This window comes from Vigna unguiculata, chromosome 11, assembly GCF_037176805.1.
Source record: "Vigna unguiculata cultivar grain cowpea cultivar isolate G323 ecotype 2 chromosome 11, ASM3717680v1, whole genome shotgun sequence".
Taxonomy (NCBI): Eukaryota; Viridiplantae; Streptophyta; class Magnoliopsida; order Fabales; family Fabaceae; genus Vigna; species Vigna unguiculata.
The window spans coordinates 31,658,746-31,678,336 of NC_140802.1; the positions used below are offsets into that span (position 1 = coordinate 31,658,746).

The 19,591-nt window shown below is 31.1% G+C and overlaps 2 pseudogenes; both read left to right on the top strand.

Annotated features, from left to right (window-relative positions):
- Positions 1 to 2,290: 2,290 nt before the first annotated feature.
- LOC114170287 (putative UDP-rhamnose:rhamnosyltransferase 1 pseudogene) lies at positions 2,291 to 3,163 on the top strand (annotated as a pseudogene).
- Positions 3,164 to 3,171: 8 nt separating this feature from the next.
- LOC146881775 (putative UDP-rhamnose:rhamnosyltransferase 1 pseudogene) lies at positions 3,172 to 3,758 on the top strand (annotated as a pseudogene).
- Positions 3,759 to 19,591: the final 15,833 nt, after the last annotated feature.

A 19,591-nucleotide genomic window follows, 5' to 3' on the forward strand; every position in this document is an offset into this window, starting at 1 on the left:
CACAGCACTGTTGCAAATTTGTGAAGAGAGACTGTTTCCATCTTCTTTATCACCCGCTAGTATGTATAATCCTGATTGAAGATCAGCTATACCAATCTTCTTGATTGACATCTTGTCCTGGATAACACAAGTGTTAGTGCTGAAGATAACAGAGTAGTCGGAGTGTGAAACAAGTTTGGAGATAGATATCAAGTTATATGAAAAAGTAGGGACGAAAAGAACATCTCTTATGTATAATCTTTCAGAAATCTTAGCAACACCTAAATGTGTAGCTTGAACTTTTGTTCCATCAGGCAGACTAACTTTTATAGGTGATATCTGTTTTGAAGAAATCAAATTCGAAAGGGAACAACTTATATGGTCTGTGGCACCAGAATCTATAATCCAATTATTATGATTGTTCAAACCAGTCAAAGAAAAACAATTATTTTTACCTTGGTTCATGCTGTAGGAAACAATAGGACCAACCTGATTAACAGATACATTATCAGTGTTATTACCACTGTTTTGCTTCAGTAGACTCATGAGTGTGTGATATTGCTGCTTTGACAATTTAAAATCTTGGTCTTCTGTACCAGATTCATTCTTAGTTTCTTGAATGGTGTCCACACTATTCACAGCATTGTTCTTGTTGTTTGCTTTATATCCAGGTGGAAAGCCATGCTTCTTGTAACAATTTTCTATTGTATGCCCATTGCGACCATAAAAAGAGCAAACCTTTTTAGCATACCTTGTGTTTTTGTTTTCAGTATTGTTGTTGCCAGGGAACCCATGCTTCCTATAGCAGACAGACTCAGTGTGACCAGCTTTCTTGCAATAGCTACAAGTAGCAGAGGTGCTATTAATCTTGGCTTCGACCCCATTAAAGAAGTTGTGTCCTCCGATCTGCCTTTCCTGCTAAACAACATAGGAGAAGATCTTTGAAATAGATGGGATTGGGTCCATCATTAAAACATGAGACGTGACGTTGCTGTACTGTTCGTTCAAGCCTCTCAAAAATTGCATAGCGTGGTCCTCCGTCTTCCTTTGATGAGAAATTCCAGCAAGATCACAAGAACATTTAGTTGAACAACTGCAAATCAGATCTGGGCGAAAGCTATCTAATTCATCCCAAAGAACGCGCATCTTGGTAAAATATTCAGTCACGGAGGCATTTCCTTGTTTAAGGGAAGAAGCTTCTGATTGCAATTCAGATATACGAAGGAGGTTTCCTTGAAAGAACCTGGATTTAAGATCTCTCCATATATCCTCAGATTTATCCATCCACAGTATGCTCTGTCTGATAGAGGGTGAAACGGAATGGGTTAACCAAGACACAACCATATTGTTGCATCTCTTCCAGGCTTGGTGTGAAGGATCAGTTTTGGCAGGTTCAGGAGTGATGCCATCAATGAATTCGACCTTGTTTTTCGCACTGAGCGCAGTGGCAAACGACTTGCTCTACGAATGATAGTTGTGAGATTCCAGAACAGGTGAAACCAAAGAAATTGCTGGGTTCTCGTTGGGATGAAGGTAGAGAAAACTGTGCGGAGCATTGAAATCACTAGTTCCAGCAACAATCTTGGAATCATCTTGCGACGCCATGGTGAAGAAAGGAAGAAACAGACAACGGAAAAAAAAATACAGAGTAAACTAGAAACAGGAAAGAGAGGGTAAAGGATCAGAGTGATACGCAGCAGAGCTCTTCAAGGGAAGAGCTCTAATACCATCTTATTTAACCTGATTCTTGTGGATAGAGGTGTTGGCTGACATTGCATAAGGGTTGAAAGGTTACGAGAGTCATGAACAGGAAGGAGAAGAAAATGAAACTGAATTTTGTATTATGAGTGGGTAAACGTTTTGTCGTTACAGCGAAAAAAAGTGAGTAAGAAAGGGAAAAGTATAAAATATATATATACTGGTACAGAAGAGCAGAAAAGAAATTATTCTGCAGTAACCGCTTTGACTTGGTCTTGACCGTTAAGCATCGCAATTTGATTGACTTTGACAGATGCTAACAGAGAAAATAATAACTAAAGGTAAAGTCAAGCACCACCTAACAAAAACGTTCATATAGATAAATAAATATATATGCAGAGCGGTGGAAATTTCAAGGAAGTGCAACACCACCAAGATCCTAAAAATGGGGATCTAAATCAAATTGGATCAGTTTGGTTCAACCTAGAAGGTCCAAGATATCACACAAAGCTTTTTTAAATATCGATCTAAACATAAATGCACCTGTTTTGTCCAATATTATTTCTTCTAATATTCATATAAATATATATGTTAACGAAAGGCGTGCATAACCAGTAGCATATCCATGGCGGATAAGGAACTGCACATTGTTGTGTTTCCATGGCTAGCTTTTGGACACCTTGTCCCATTTTTGGAGCTTGCAAAGCTCATAGCTCAAAAGGGTCACAAAATTTCCTTCATTTCCACACCTAGAAACATCCATCGCCTCCCTAAACTACCTGAAAGTTTGAAACCTTGGTTGAATCTGATAGAATTCCCACTTCCCCACGTTGATGAACTCCCTGAAAATGCAGAGAACACAATGGACATTCCTCAGCACTTGGGTCGATATCTCTCCCAGGCTTATGATGCGCTTGAAGAACCTTTAACTAAATTTCTGGAGAAGAGCACCCCGGATTGGGTCATATGCGACTTTGCACCACACTGGTTGCCCCCATTATCTTCCAAACTAGGTATCCCATGTATATTTCTTTCCATTTATGCTGCATGTGCAACGTCTTTTGCTTTGGAGTTGTTTAAGGGAAACAAGAGTATGCAATCTCCGGAAGCCAAACTTTTGCTCGGGGTGCATCAGAGGAACGAAGTGGATCAGAGTTCCAAGCCTAAGGAAGTGAATCGGTTCTTCGAAACCCTGAAAGGTGCTCAAGTTATCGCTACAAGAAGCTGCATGGAGATTGATGGTGAGTTTGTCAAATCGCTTGAAAGTTCATCAGGGAAGTTGGTAATTCCAATTGGGTTGTTGCCACCTTCGCCAGAAGATAACAATGACCACAACTGGCACACTATCCTTAATTGGTTAGATAAATGGGAAAAGGGGTCAGTGATCTATGTAGCATTTGGAACTGAAGTCCCAATGAGTAATGAAGACTTCACTGAAATTGCTATGGGATTAGAATTGTCTGGTTTTCCTTTTTTTGGAGTGTGAAGAATAAAAGCCAAAACACTTCAGGTGGTAGTGATGAGTCACAGGATTGGATTGAGAATGAGTCAAAAAGGGGAATGATGTGGAGAAGATGGGCACCTCAGTCCAGGATTTTAGCACACAAATCTGTTGGAGCATTCTTCACTCACTGTGGTTGGAGTTCAGTGATAGAGGGTCTCCAAGTTGGGTGCCCACTTGTTATGTTGCCCTTCCAATATGATCAATGGCCGATTGCAACGTTTATGGAGGAGAAGAAGGTAGGGCTTAAAGTACACAGAAATGAGCATGATTTCAAGTTCACTAGGGATTCAGTGGCCAAGGCACTGACATCAGTGATGTTGGAAGAGGAAGGGAAATGTTTTAGAAGTGAAGCACAAGAGATGAGTAAAATAGTTGGGGACAAACAACTACAAGAAAAATACGTGAATCAGTTCGTTGATTACATGAAAAACAATAGGCCTGGTTATAATTAGTATAATGGCAAGTTGAATAATTAAAGGAAAACTTTGATTGCTCTAAGAGTTAGCTTATCTAAGAGCAACTCAGTCCAACCTAGAAGGAACCGAGAAGCCTACCTATCTTTACAATGCTTTTTCTATATTAGTTATGTCTTCGTTTTTCTTAAATATTGTCAGTTTTCACTTCAAGAATAATTTGTTTTTATTTGGGTTGTTTGTCGTTCTGTGGATTTCATAAATTTGTCGCATTTGATGTGTTTAAATGAATGTAGTGAATGAATTTAGACATACTAGAGACTAGTTATCTTACGAAGCTTATCATTATATTGTTCTTACTTAAAACTTAGTAGTCTTTTATGTTTTTTGTAACGTAATCTGGAATAAGTAATTAAAAAACAATATGTAAAAACATTCTTAATCACCTATATTATATGGTGAAGATGAACTTCTCCCATCAGTTAAATCTATCATTGGGTATGTTCTAATATCAACATGGAAACACACATAACGTGTTGGGTTGGAATAAACTTAAATGGGTAGTTATATTGGAAGTTAATGTGTTAGCGGTTGCAGTTTTATGGGTAAATAATGTGTTATTCATTTTTGTCTGTTTTTAAAACAACGATCAGGAGTTTATTGTATGGCTGATGGTCATTATTGTGTCATAGTAAGTAGTTAGTAAGACTTGGAAAAAAAAGAAGCCAAATGTGAGTTTATAAACTGTATTGTTGATTGCATGAATAACACGACAACATATGTAGAGACTTTTAGTGTTTGAGTGTTGTTTGAGAAGTTTGTCTTTATGGCCAATCTTACAACAACAGTACAGGAAAGGGTTTTGGTTGCGGTTATTTTAGTTCTTTGGCACCAGTTCCATACCCAGGGCATATTAGAGCGAATTAAAAAAGGGTAGACTTTCTGCCTCGGTTCCAATCCGAGACAAAAAGGTCTACATTATGCTTCAATTGTGAATAGAACCAAGGCAGAATACCATTTAAAGTTCGATGAGTTTTGAATGACTTTTTTGTGTGTTTTGTGTAATTGGATTAAATCTAATCAAAGTAATACTAAAATTAACTAAAACTGATATAGAAATGCATGTATGCAAACTGTTTGATGAAAAACTTGAGAATCAAAATGCATGCATGGTGTTTCGAGAAAATGCTAAAGTAAGCTATGGATGTGAGATATGTAATGCAACTATTCTACACACAACCTAAACATGTGAGATGCTCCTAATGGACGAATTAAATTAAATTAACTACTAGAAATGAAATGAAAGAATTATATTCATAAAATCACAATATAAAAAGGGCAAATGAGTGTACATGTGTGAAATGTACAGGACATGCTTGTATATGACCATGGAATGGGTGAATCAATGATGTAATGATACAAAATGATTCAAATTGATCTTAATTGAAAATAGTAACTAAAATCATATCAAACAATTGAGTAAAAAGCAAAATCCTAAATCAAAACCCTAAAACTAATGAAATAGCTTTAAGACCCAGGAAAAATTAAATAAAGAACAAATATTTCATTATCCATAACTGTGGAATATAGATAAATATAAGAGAATTAGTTTGTCAAATCATAGCAAAGGAGTAATGGTAGCTCAAGTGGTTGAGCGTGATGAGAAGTGTAGAGAGGTCTTAGGTTTGAATCCTGTGTATGCCATTAGTGTGATGTTTTAATTAAATATTTTATTCTGCATGTATGTGTGGTTGTGTGAGGTGATTTTATAATTATATGTGTGCATAAAATGTCATGAAACATGTGATGACTTGTTGGTTATGCATATGCTTGATAAATGGAGGGATGAGAGGTCATGAAACTTGTGATGACTTGTTGGTTATGCAAAAGAGCAGAAAACAATTGTCTTACAACTTGGCATTGTGAGTATGAATACTTACCTGCACTGCAATTGTAATTATTTTGTCCATAACTCTGACTGTTATTGTTAAGAACTGTAGTCATTCAAAAACATTGATATAAATTTAAAATTTGTCAGTTTCATCCAATTACAATAGGTATATAAGAAATTAAGATGAATGTAAAAATATACCGAAAAGACTATTGTATGTTAAAGTAGAAGCTGCAGATTGTGAAGTGATACAATTTTTTTTTGGATGTGTTGTTGAACTAAAGTACTTGAACAACTTGATATATTGTTGTCAAGTACTGCATTGAAATGAAGCTTAGTTTAAAGTGAGACTAAATTAATATTATTCAAAAACAATGTTGAAATAAAGTACTGGAAGAACTTGAAAACTGACCAATTTCTCTGTGAAATATTGAATTCATATTATGAAGGTTGTTGTTGTCAACATCTGAAAAAGGATTATTGTAGAAGCATTGTCATTAAAACAATAAACAACAATACTTCAGTGATTCATTTAACAACAATCTGTAAAGAGATAGCTTAAAAAAAGAATACTTACTAATATCCAACTCTTGTAATGGCTTCCTGTGTATATTTTTCTAAAATGATTTTTCAGATACAATTGTTTGAACTGTGATTAAAACAACAAAGATGTTTGATTATGCATTTGTGTTGTAAAGTTACAATCCAAAACATACATTTACAAATATAATTATAAAAATAAATCCTGAAATTTTGTTACTTTGAGAAGAATGGTTTGCAAATTTAGTTTTCTCTCTTGCATTCTTTTCTTTGTCATCTGCAACATAAAAAAACATACAAAGATAGAAATGCATGATTTGTAAATAAATTTTTGATGAAGAATTTGGGAAGATAAATGCTTTAAGTAAGATGTTAGACACTTACATGAATCTTGATTACTTCTTGCATTGAACATTTGTTGTATCACCAGCTTCCTTCTTAGCCTTGCATTTTTACAATCGTTTTGCTCCATTACAGTACCAAAAAAATATGGAATACTTTCAAAGGTTATAATGGAAGAAGCAAAAACAAAGATAAATTGACTCAATGGATGCAAAAGTGTTTACTGTTTTATTACTATATTCGTGAATGTCTTTGTTAAACTTTTTGGGGTACATTGTACCTCTAATCACAATTGTGGAAACAGAAATATTTGTAATTATAATAGGAAACACTTGTAAGAGTACAAAAAGTTTTTAGCAGTAGACAAAGATTAAAAATAGAAAGAGCATGCAGTGCTGAGTGTTAATAGATCAGAATCATTCATATATATAGCACTTCTTTCAGAGTTGATTTGTTCTTGCAACTAACAAAACATTTGCTTTTTATGTAGGTACAATAAGACGTCTTTTTTATGCAGTACTATATATAGTACAACAAAGAGGACTGCTTCATAGGAAGTATCTGGAATTTTAACCTCATTATGTGTGAAAATGATAACATACAATCAGTGTATGCACATACTAAAGCAACATACATCCATACATCTGATACATAAGTATTAAAAATATAATAACAGACAACAGAAACATAAATCGGAATTGAAGTTGAATATTTACATTAAAAGAAGTTCAATTAATATTGCTTATATGTTAATATAGGAATGAAATATACAATAATTATATAGAACAGACCAAAATCCATCGTCCAACTTTTCATCTTTCAATACCATCATATATATTTCATTTTAATTATAAAAGTAAATTATTATATTTATGAATATCATACCATAACATGTCTCACTTTAAATCAATGTTTAATTAAATTTTTATTTGCATTCATAGAATTTGAGAGAAGCTTCAAAGAAATTTCATTCATAAGAAAATAGAACTATACATATGCATTGCTAAAAATATAAAAACTTGTAGGTTGACAACTACATAAGTAGCAGACATAAAAACAAAACTATTTATACTCGGCAGTTCCAAATAACACCAAAAAACTAACTGTAAATTAAAAATTACAATATGTAAGCACTTTGGCATTCTGATTGCTTTTCATGTGGTCAACTTCAAACACCAAGTCAATAGTTTGATGAAATCCATGAGCAGTACAAAATTCCTTCCAGCCACTTCCAATTTTGCTAGACTTCTTGGGATGATTTCTCAACAATTGTTTGCACTTGACTATTTTGCGCGGTCCATAAAGAAAAATGTATTTAAATCTTCCTTGACGAAGATAATTGCCAAAATCAACTGGCAAATCCTAAAACATTCAGATGGCTAGCATTGCATTGGTTTGGATTCAGAAATATGCAGAAATGTAACTTCAGTCCATTGAAAAGGGTTCATCTGCCTCAATTCTTTTAAGAAACTGTGCAATAGACAAAGGTTTGCATTTACTGGGAAAAACAGTGATGTGGAAGCAAGAATGACCGACATATCCAAAATAAATAGTGTGGAAATTGTGTAGTTGATAAAGGTGCCTTAATTCAGTCCATCCTCCAATTAGCATTGGTTTTTGTAAATTCTTGTTATAAGTGACCATATGTTTATTCCCTTCGACATCTGTTAAAGTCCATTGACGCTCAAGATCGTCATCATAAAGAATGGCGAATGCATGATCCACAAAACCAACAGCCTCCAAAGATAGAATTTTTTTAACAAAAACATAGATTAGTTAAGGTCAAAATGAGGATATTCATTTGAAATCCGTCACACAAATAAAAAGAGTAGAAGAGTTCTTGTAAAAGAAAAAATGTCTGAAAGAATTGACGAAGAACGTACCTCGTCCTGAAGGTGAATAATAGAGAACCGGTACCTACTCATTCTATTAATAACGTCTTCTTCATTGAAGTTGTATTCCATTTGCTTCGACTTTGAGAGTGATAGTACAAAAAGAGTTGGAAATGTAGAATATGATTGAACTGATCTTTAAGTGTGATCTTGATGGTAGAATGGAGATGAATATTTATAAAAGATAAATGACACATGAAAAGACGGGACGATTACAATTAGATTCTTAAACAGTAATGTAATTATTACTGCCTTGGCAAACAAGCAGACGATTAAAAAGAGAATATAACATTACAAAGATACAACGTTACTAAAGATATATTAAATGATTCTATTATGCTATAAAATATCATAATATAATAATATATAACAATTTTCCAACTATATTTCAACCTCTGAAGTTTAGATATTTAGATATTTATATATAACATAAAATCTTGATAATATAATACAATAACATAAATCGAGGTACTAAGTTAAAATATAATATTAGGATTAATCTAATATAAATCGACGTACTAAGTTAAAATATAATATTTCATTCCAATTTATATATATATATATATATATATATATATATATATATATATATATAATTTGAATGGACAATATTTAATAAGTTAGGAATGAATAGAAGATAACTAACTCAAAATTGTATATGGCATCCAATTCTGTTGTGACAACTTAAAATCTGTCAACAGATAATTGCTTTGTCAGATTTATCTTATTTATGAAAAGGAATTTATATAAAAAATCAACATTTATAAATTCTGTTTTCAGAAAAAATAGATATATGTTATTTATGAGTCACAAAAGTTTTCACAAAAATATCTTTTTCACAAAATATATGTTCCTTTTTCACTAAAGTTTTGTGTTTATGACTTTAATTACATCATGCTACAAAATAACATCAATTTTGATAAGTTTTGATGTAGCTGGCAGTCATATTTGTTGACAAAAATTGAAAAATGTCAACAATATCTTATGGACCAACGTATGAAAAAAATATAATTCTAAATATTGTAACCAATAAGCGCATAATATAGTTATCATCAAATTGATCATAGAAGTTGTAGTTCAGATGAAATTAAAGACAAAATGATGCGTAGACATATTACAGCCCCAAAATGAAAGACATAAAAAAAAATGTCTTGAAATAGAATAACTAAAATCATATCTCAATTAACTGGTTTTTCCTTCTTAATATTTCTTTTTAGAAGCTTCAATGGAACATTGTCTTCTTCGATGGAGTCAAGTGATGCAGTCTTCTTTCCAGATTCTCTCTTAAGTGAACTGTTAGCATCATCATTGGTTGGATTATCTTCGATTAGGTGAGGTGATTGGGATGCAGACTCAATTGTTTCTTTGGTAAATCGGACTAATAAATCCTACAGTACATGTTAAAAATTGATAACATTAATAAAGTTAATACAATAAGACATTCGTTAAAAATAAAATTTATATCATTTCTATACCTCTGCAATATGAACGGTGGACTCATTGACTACACGCATTTTTTCCCTGCTAAACTCACCATTCTCAGCATAAACATCCTTCAAATAGGTATAAAAAATGAGATTATAAAAAAGACAAAGATAACTGAAATCTTTAATCTACCAAATTACATCGGAAATTATATCTTACCACAGATTTCATGGAAGAATCATTGAATTGTTGAATTATATCATCATCAACACATACTTTCTTCACTCTGAAAGACTGCTCAAGTTTGAAATTTTGATCGTTCCTACTTTCGACTTTAAACAACAGACTTTTATCAACTAACTCATCAAACTCCTTTGGCAAATTTCCAGAAGCATTAATCTACAAAAACAAAATAATTTAATATCATTTGCAGAAAAATTGTGTATGTACATATATAAGTGGATATATTGAAGAGTATACCTTATCATAAGTGTCTAACATATTAGCACAAGTTTTTTTGAAAATGGTGGTTGCATCCCTATCAAACAGGACAAATATGGTTGAATCGGAAGAGACAATAACTCAGATCTTAATCCTATATCTGAAAATTGAATAAAAAAATTAATGAACAAAAGTTGTAATTACAATGTTGTTTTTAATTCACATTAATATTAATAAATCATAAGTTAACCTTGGAAAGACTTTTATAACATGTTTGTTACACTTCTCACAAAAGAACATCTTGGAATCTGGATAAACAGCTTTGTTGCACAAACAAGCAGTATACCACCAGTCATCGTCACCCAAAATATGCTTAATTGTTCCAAACAATATGTAAGTGGTGACCTTTCAATATAAAAAAGATTAATGAAGACATTATTATGAACAACAAAAATTGATAAAAAAATAAAAAAAATGATTCTAACCTCTTTACAATCTTTTAGACCTTGAATGATGGTCTTAGGTGTAAGTGTTAAAAAGTCATCTTCCACATTAATTTTGGAACTCTGAGAAAGTTGCGTTAATCCTTGAGAGGGAGATTCGTTGTTCTCAAAACATTTTGTGGAATACAAAATATAGTTGTTCTCATAAACAATAAATCTATTATTGCATGTATATAGATCTGAAAGATCAAGTTGAGGTAATGAAGGATAATCTTGCATTATAAAGATACCAAAATATAGTTACCAAAATGGATTATAAAGTTTGACAAAACTGAAGAACAATTTGAATATTACCTTGATTTAAGTTCTGATGCTTCCTTGAAGTTAACATTGTACTTAATACGGGTGCAGAACTTACAATTTTGAACTTGAACCTTATCTATATTTAAAAATATAGTGTATGTGAGAGTAACATGGAATAAGTAGTACTAACTACTTTGTAAAAGTAATAACAAAATTTTATCTTGAAAAGTTTTGACTTTCGTAAATTCTATACTTACAGCAGCATGTTGTACTTATCCACTTGAAAGAAATACATTCAGTTCATCTACATAAATACCAAACAAAGTACATACTATTCGAAACCTAAAGATTCAATAAATGTTATGTGAAATCATTATTTGAATAGAAATATAAAAGGAATGTAGTATAGTATAGATATAGAATACCCATCAGCTTCTATTGCTATGACATTTAATTTTGTTGTCTTTCCATCAACTTGCAATTCTCTTTCAGTCCCCACTCCGACCAGTAATCCAAAGATATCTAAAATACCATTCATAAATGTTATATCATATACTTTAACAATAAATGTTTTAAAAAAAATATGAATGGTAGAAGAACTAAAAATATTAACTTACCAACTAAATAATCAGTATCAAATCCAGTGGTTGTCAATAAGGACAAAGGTGTGTATTATGATTTCATATCAGGAACCAAGTTAACATTAAGCAAAGAAACTTTTGTACCAAACTGGAAATTTATCTTATAAGGGTGGTGTATAGTTCTGTATATTCCAGAATTCGGAGCCACACTGAAATTTTGTATGGCATAAACATGGCCTTCAGAAATATCATTCTGAAATTTGTAAATTAGAGTACGTCTAATTGAAGCATGTATTTTAGAACCCTGAAACAGATCAATAGAAGATATATAAATATAACTATAAATATGTTTAACATACATATATTTTATTCATTCGAATTTGTAAACTAAAGTACGTCTGATGGAAGCATGTCAAGAATTACATGAATAATAACCTCTTTGTCTTGAATAACCAACTCCATGGAAAAAGGACACCTCTGTTTACTGAAATCAGGAACAAACCATGAACAAATGACCCTAATGATGATATTCCAGTTTTCCTTCTATGGAGTTACTTCGCTTATGTTCTGGCTTTGGTTTGGAACTTCACAGAGAGACATGTTGAACTCACAACAACAATACTGAAAAATGAGAAGTAAAAAAGTCAGTATTAGATTCGTGGCATATTTATACTCACATAGAGAAAATAGGAACTAATAAGACAAAAATGTAATTCATACAACTAAAAAAAATAGAACTAAATAAAAGGTTCAAAGCACCTATAGAAGAATATATTTTTGATTGGTCAAAGGAGAGTAAAAGAAGTGTAAGGATTAATCAAAACATGGATATGACAATTTTTGAAAAAATAAAGGTTCAGATGTTAGTCGCTGATAAAATTTGAAATGGTAGAAGAAAGCAAAAAGTACAAAATATTCAAATAAGGACTCTTCAAACATGGAGTAGTAACCTTTTGAGAAATTGATAACCATACGCTGATAACCATATGCCAATATATATTGGTGAAAACTGCAAAAAACAGTTATTGATGTCAGAAGAAATTAAATAATCATATTGATTTATTCACAGGTTTCATAGAAAAGGAAAATGAATAGAAAAGCATTCTGATGAAGATGAAGCATGAAACAAATTACTTTAAAGTGTCTACATAAATTGTTGGCATGATGCATTGAGCAGTGAACCATTAATTGAATCAATAATGTGGAAAGAATGAAAATCTGCAAATACATACTAGTGTATAAAGCATTCACGAAAGAAGAAATGTAGAAAAAAGTTATAGCAAACTCTAATTACTTAGACGAAAACTCAGAACTGCAAAGCTCATTTCCTTTCTTCTGTATAGCAAAACTATTATATTTGTATATAAAAACAAATGAAGTACATACCTTTGATGACTGGAAACATTAATGGCTTGTAAGAATCCATTAATGGCTGTGAAACGTGGTCTGGATGAATAATTCTACAAAAAGTCAAAAAAAAGTGTGGTGTACAAAAGACCTAGAAACTTCGAGGAGAAGCAACTGTGTTGGATTATTTAAGTTAATAACGTTAAATATTTTAATAAAAAATAATATAAATCGTACAATTAAATATGTAATGAAATGACGGATGGTTACAGCAAAAAAAATCTCGTGGAAGGTGGAAGATACACAAAGATAATCAAGCATTGGAAAATGTCATATCAATTGACATTGAAAAACCATATTTGAAAAGTTTTTGAAATATTTAGAAATTAAAATAAGTATTATAAGGGATGTGTATGAAAAATCTTCTGGAAAGTGTTATATTTAAATTAATATAATAAATTTTAAAAATGCAGAGAGATGATATGACATTTTTGTGTCTGACAGTAATTAAATGCCAAATATTTTCGTATATGGAAGAAGATATGGAGCAGTTAACATTAAATAACTTTGCAAAAGTTGAAAATACAAATAGTTAAACATATACATATATATAATATAATAATAAACCATAATAATTGATACAAAAATTACAGATTATGAATCTGTTAAGTAATATTGTTTATCGATTCTTCATAGGCGATAATAATAATCATTTATATTAAGAAGAACATTGACATCCTTGCTTGCTTGTTCACCGTCAACCTAAAAAAGAATTAAATCTTTTGCCTCCAGTCCATGAACTTCACAAAATCGTTTCCATCCACTTCCTATCTTCACTGATCTAGCTCTAATCAACAACTTGCATTCAACTCGTGCCTTTGGACCGTAAAGCACAATGTCTGAGAGCTGACTGTTGCGAAAATATTTACGTAAGTCTGAATTTAAATCCTGCAAATAAAAAATAGAAGAAATAATATAAAAAAGAAATGATTTTTGATGTGTCAAAGTTAAAAAGAATACATGAAGTTTTGTGTACAGATTCTAAAAATTGAACAAAAGAAAGAAAAAAAATCACCAAAAAGCTTGCTTTGCAGTTGTACTTAGAAAGCTGGAACTCAAAATGAATTAACTTGGACCTTATCAGAGGAGCATTTGTTCAAACATGACTTAGGAATTTATGGACAGTTGATTCTGAACAGTGATCGTAAAAGTGTATTTCAAAAGCAAAATTTCTAGTATGCCTTAAATAACATAGTTTGGGTGGTTTTACTTGATAAAACTTTCTTATATCAACCCAGCCATAAGTAATTCGCGGACCATAAGTATTCATGTTGAAGGTAATATGGTGAACATTACCATTGTTATCAGAAATAGTCCAACGTGGCCCTAGTTCATGGCCTAATTGAATGACAAACAATCGGTTGACGAACGCAAAATCCTTGTAAATAAAAGCAATATAAAAAAGAAATATTAGTTAAAGAAAATCAAAGAACAATAATGGTAAATAATCTATAAGAAGCAAGTTCAGAAAAACCTGGTCTTCGATGAAAATTGTAAAGAATCCACCCTTCCACTTTGAGGCAAGTATGGATTGTTCACCAAGGATGCATTGCTTAGTGGTCATCTGTTAAATTGGTAAGATAGGTTTTTTTTTTTGGCAAAAAAAAACCAAACTCTAAAAATGTAGAAGAAATTGTTGAAGATGATGAACAAAACAGATTATAAAAACGTCTGGTTAAAAAAATGAAAGAAAGATGATGAACAAAACCGATTATAAAAATGTCTGGTTAGAAAAATGAAAGAAAGATGATGAACAGAACCGATTATAAAAACGTCTGGTTATAAAAACATGCATAGGTTTTGTTAATTGGAAAGAAATGGTTAAAAACACGAGTCTTTTAAAATGAAAGAAAGATGGCGAGAAGATATAGCAGATGAAGAGAAGTATAGTTCATAAAAGGGTGTTGTTCATACAAATTGAAGAGTTTAACAGTGATACCTTTCTGTAATGGATAAGAAGTTCTTGAAATCGTAGTGTATGGCTGGTAATCGCAGTGTATGGGTGTTAATGTGAAGCAGAGAAGATAAGTTCAAATTTAGAGATGTATATGACTTCTGAAATGTGAATTGGAGTAATCGTGAAAAAACTATTAAGTATAGCAGTTGAAGAGTCTGCACAATGAGAAAGGTATGGCGGTGCAACAGACAGTGCAATCATCATTCTCGTGAGAAGTGAAAAACATAATGACAAAAAACTTAAACGTCTCTTGGAATCGGAAATCGTAATTAATTTAATGATCTGAATCCGTTCAAATAATGAATAAGTGTGGGAGATGATGGAGCAGTTTAATCATCATTATCTCGAGCAGTGCAAAAATTAATGCGGGAAATACTAATAGACACGTTGATTTTAAAGTAATTAAAAGAATTATTTTTACTCCATGGAATATAGAATGTTTGGTAAAACGAAGAGGGCTGCAGTGAGTCGTGTTAATGATACATTGTGATTTCCAATGCGTTACAATGTTTCATACTTCTCTAATATATTAAAAATTAAAGATTTAAAGATTTTTATACAATGATCTTGGAATGCGAATGTTTTAAAACTTTATAATTAATATTTACGTTAAATGGTTCTCTGCAAAGAAATTAATGACTAATATCTAATGACAATTAATTTGAATGAATTTATTTATCTAATTAACAATAATTAGTACTTTCTTAAAAGTTCTGATTTTTAAATGTATTAGATTTATTTGATAAACATATAATAGTGTTTAATCTATTTGATAAAAAACTTAAAAATTATAATAATTACGTTTAAAAAACTCGTCAACATAAAACGAAAAAAAACAATTAACTTCATACACAATAAATCTTTAAAAGCAAACATAGATAGTAATATATATAATAAGTGCATACAAAATATAAGTCCACTTCAAATCTTCTTATATATTCATATATATATATATATATATATATATATATATATATATAAGATTAACAAAAATAAAATACAAAATGTTAAAATTTAAAACCAAATTAATGGATACAAAACTTTGATATGGATGCTTGTTCTGTCACCTTCAACTTCAAAAAACAGCTCACGATGATCCTCTGCAGAAAGTTGTTGAAGATTACAACTTTTTTTCCAGCCAGTTCCAATCTTAACAGAATTACGTCTTATGATCAATTTACATTCAACTTCTCCCCTTGGTCTGTGTAGAACAACAGATCTAAGTCCACTGTTTTTAAAATAACTAGCAAATTCTTTTTTCAAATATTGCAAAAAAAAGGATAAAAGATCTTACTTATTAAGAAGCCATGTAAATAAATAAAAAAAAAATTAAAACTAACCAAGTGGCTGGCTTGACAATAGTATGTGGATAGTTCAACTTCAAAATGAATTAAGTTTGACATATGTAGAGGACGACGGATGGAAAGAGTGTTGAAGAAGTTGGCTTTCAATGTTGAGTCGCAAGCACGTTTAGAGACGTGGAGTTGGAAAGAAGAATTTTCGAAATATTTGAAGACAATCAATTTGTCAGATTGATCTGCATAAAAAGATATTAAATCATTCCAGCCTTGGGTGATCATTGGAGTGTGAATATTCATGTTGTATGTAACATTATGAACATTCCTATCGTAATCAACAATGGTCCACTGTGAACCAAGGTCCTTCCAATTACGTATTATGAAGAGCCGGTCGACGTGTCCAAAATCCTTCAAAGATAAGGAAGTTTAGAATAAAGAAATACAAATAAAGAATATAAAGGAATGTGAAGGAATAAAAATAATACCTGGTCTTTCAACAACATAGTAATGAATCTGCCAAGCATTTTGCCAGAAAGTATGGATTGTGGTGTGGGCACGGATTCCATTGTTTGAGAACAGAGTGGGGATGAAGAATAATTTTAAGAGAAGAAAATGGGTCACAAAAGAGAAATAAGATTTGTCACTTTGTAGTCGCCAATATATAGAAAGAGAAAAGGAAAAGTCATTACTATTGGAAGAGTTCGTACTTACTGGACAACGTGCATCATAATTAATGCAATTACTTGTGAATATAAAAGTGAATAAAAAGTACGAATTAAAATAATATGGTTGAAATAATAAAATAAATAAATAAATAATTAAAGATTTGTGAACTGATTTTTTTACATAAAATCAAATATCTAAAAATATTTCAGATGTCGTAAAAAACGGAAAGTAGCCATGAGAAGAGAATACAAAGATTTGTGAACATGTTAAACAAAGAATCGAAAAACATTAAAAATAAGAACAAATAACGACATGAACAAAGCTGAGATGTAGTCATAATGTTATTATAAAGTTCATTTATGCAACAACAAATAATGAGTTCTTTGTTTTTAAAAAAGATGTCAGTCTTTGAACATGTAATTTCAAGCCTGTAAACAACAAAAACCAACAACGAACGAAAGAATCACTTAGAGCAAACTAAATACAGAAACAAAATTTACCTGTTTCCTTCACAAAGATGAATGTATTCATAAACTTTAAATAACACTTCATTTTTGTAGCGACAAAGACTGAGTTCTTTGTTCTTTAAAACACTTGCATGGTTGTACTCTTCATTTCAAGCATTTAAACACTTGAAACACAAGATCAAGGCAAGAATCAGTTAGATCTCAGTACAACCATAACTGTTCGCTTGAGAAAGAGAAAAAAAAATAAGATGTCGACAAAAGAAACATAAGATGAACAGAAATTCTCAGATGCATGTATTTGTAGTCTTCAGTTCAAGCCTGTAAACAAAAGAAACATAAGATGAACGGAACATCAAAGTAAATATAAAAAGAAAAATACCTGTTTGATAGAGAAAGCTAAAAAAAATATAAAGCACGACCAATACTCGGTTTTTTGTGGTTTAAAACAGATGGATGTGGTTGTACACTTCATTTAAAGCAGTTAAACACCTGAAACATAAGATCAAGGCAAGACTCACTTAGATATCAGTAAATATAAAAAGAACCATACATGTTTGCTTGAGAAAGCCAACAAAAATAAGATGTCGAGAAAAGAAACATAAGATGAACGAAAAATCTCATATGCATGTGTTTCTACTCTTCAGTTCAAGCCTGTAAACAAAAGAAACATAAGATGAACAGAACATCAAAGTAAATATAAAAAGAAAAATACCTGTTTGATAGAGAAAGCTAAAAAAAATATAAAGCTTGACCAATACTCAGTTTTTTGCGGTTTAAAATAGATGGATGTGGTTGTACTCTTCATTTAAAGCAGTTAAACACCTGAAACATAAGATCAAGGCAAGAGTCACTTAGATCTTAGTAAATATAAAAAGAACCATACATGTTCGCTTAAGAAAGCCAACAAAAATAAGATGTCGACAAAAAGAAACATAAGATGAACGAAAGATCTCAGATGCATATGTTTCTACTCTTCAGTTCAAGCCTGTAAACAAAAGAAACATAAGATGAACGAAACATCAAAGTAAATATAAAAAGAAAAATAAATGTTTGATTGAGAAAGCTAAAAAAAAATATAAAGCTCGACCAATACTTGATTTTTTGCGGTTTAAAATAGATGGATGTGGTTGTACTCTTCATTTCAAGCATTTAAACACCTGAAACATAAGATCAAGGCAAGAATCACTTAGATCTCAGTAAATATAAAAAGAACCATACTTGTTCGCTTGAGAAAGCAAAAAAAAATAAGATGTCGACAAAAGAAACATAAGATGAACGGAAAATGTCAGGTGCATGTGTTTGTACTCTTCAGTTGAAGCCTGTAAACAAAAGAAACTTAAGATGAACGGAACATCAAAGTAAATATAAAAAGAGAAGAAGATGTTAGAGAAGAAGCTAAAAAAGACAGAGAAATCCTAAAGACAGAGAAGAAGATGAACAGTTTAGGATGTCTGTGAGTGAGAAAGAAGTGAGAAGGCGGAGGTAGAGAGACAGAGAAAGAGAGAGAAAGAAGTGAGAAGGCGGAGGTAGAGAGACAGAGAAAGAGAGAGAAAGAAGTGAGAAGGCGGAGGTAGAGAGATAGAGAAAGAGAGAGAAAGAAGTGAGAAGGCAGAAGGTGAGAAGACAGAGAAAGAGAGAGAAAGAAGTTTCAATTAAAATATTAGGTATCTACGAAAGAGGGAGAGGAGCGGACGATGAGAACTACAAAAGAGAGAGATTAATTTGTTTTTCAATTTTTTTTCTAGGTTCAAAATTTTGAGAGTTTGACACATCAGCGTTTATTCCTTTTGTAGATAAAAAAAATAAAAAGAGAAGTAGGTCATATATATTATTTAATTGAAAAACTTTCATTTTGTTAGTTCAAAATTGTATATAGTATTAGATTTTATTACTCTTTTAATATTTGTAATAGTTAATTAATTAATTTATTTAAATTTTATTGGTAAAAATATCTTTAATTATAAAAAAAAATTTTGCAAATTTTATTTCTTTTATAATATAAAATATTGTTGCCCATTCATATAAATTCTATTGATGAAAATAAGTTTAATTATACGAAAGCATTTAATCACTAACTATTATATTTTTCTTTTTAATTTTTGTGTTAATTAATTGATTTGTTTAAATTTTACCCATAAAAATAATTTTAAATATTGAAAAACATTTATCTCAAAATTCCTTATTTTATAATATAACTAGTATAAGACCCGTGGCTACGCACGGGTCGTTTTTTTGTTGTTTTTTTTATTTGGATTAATTTTTTTAAAATAAATTATTTGTTTATATAATTATAATTTATTATAATATAATTATTGTTATATTAATATTAATAATAGATTATGCT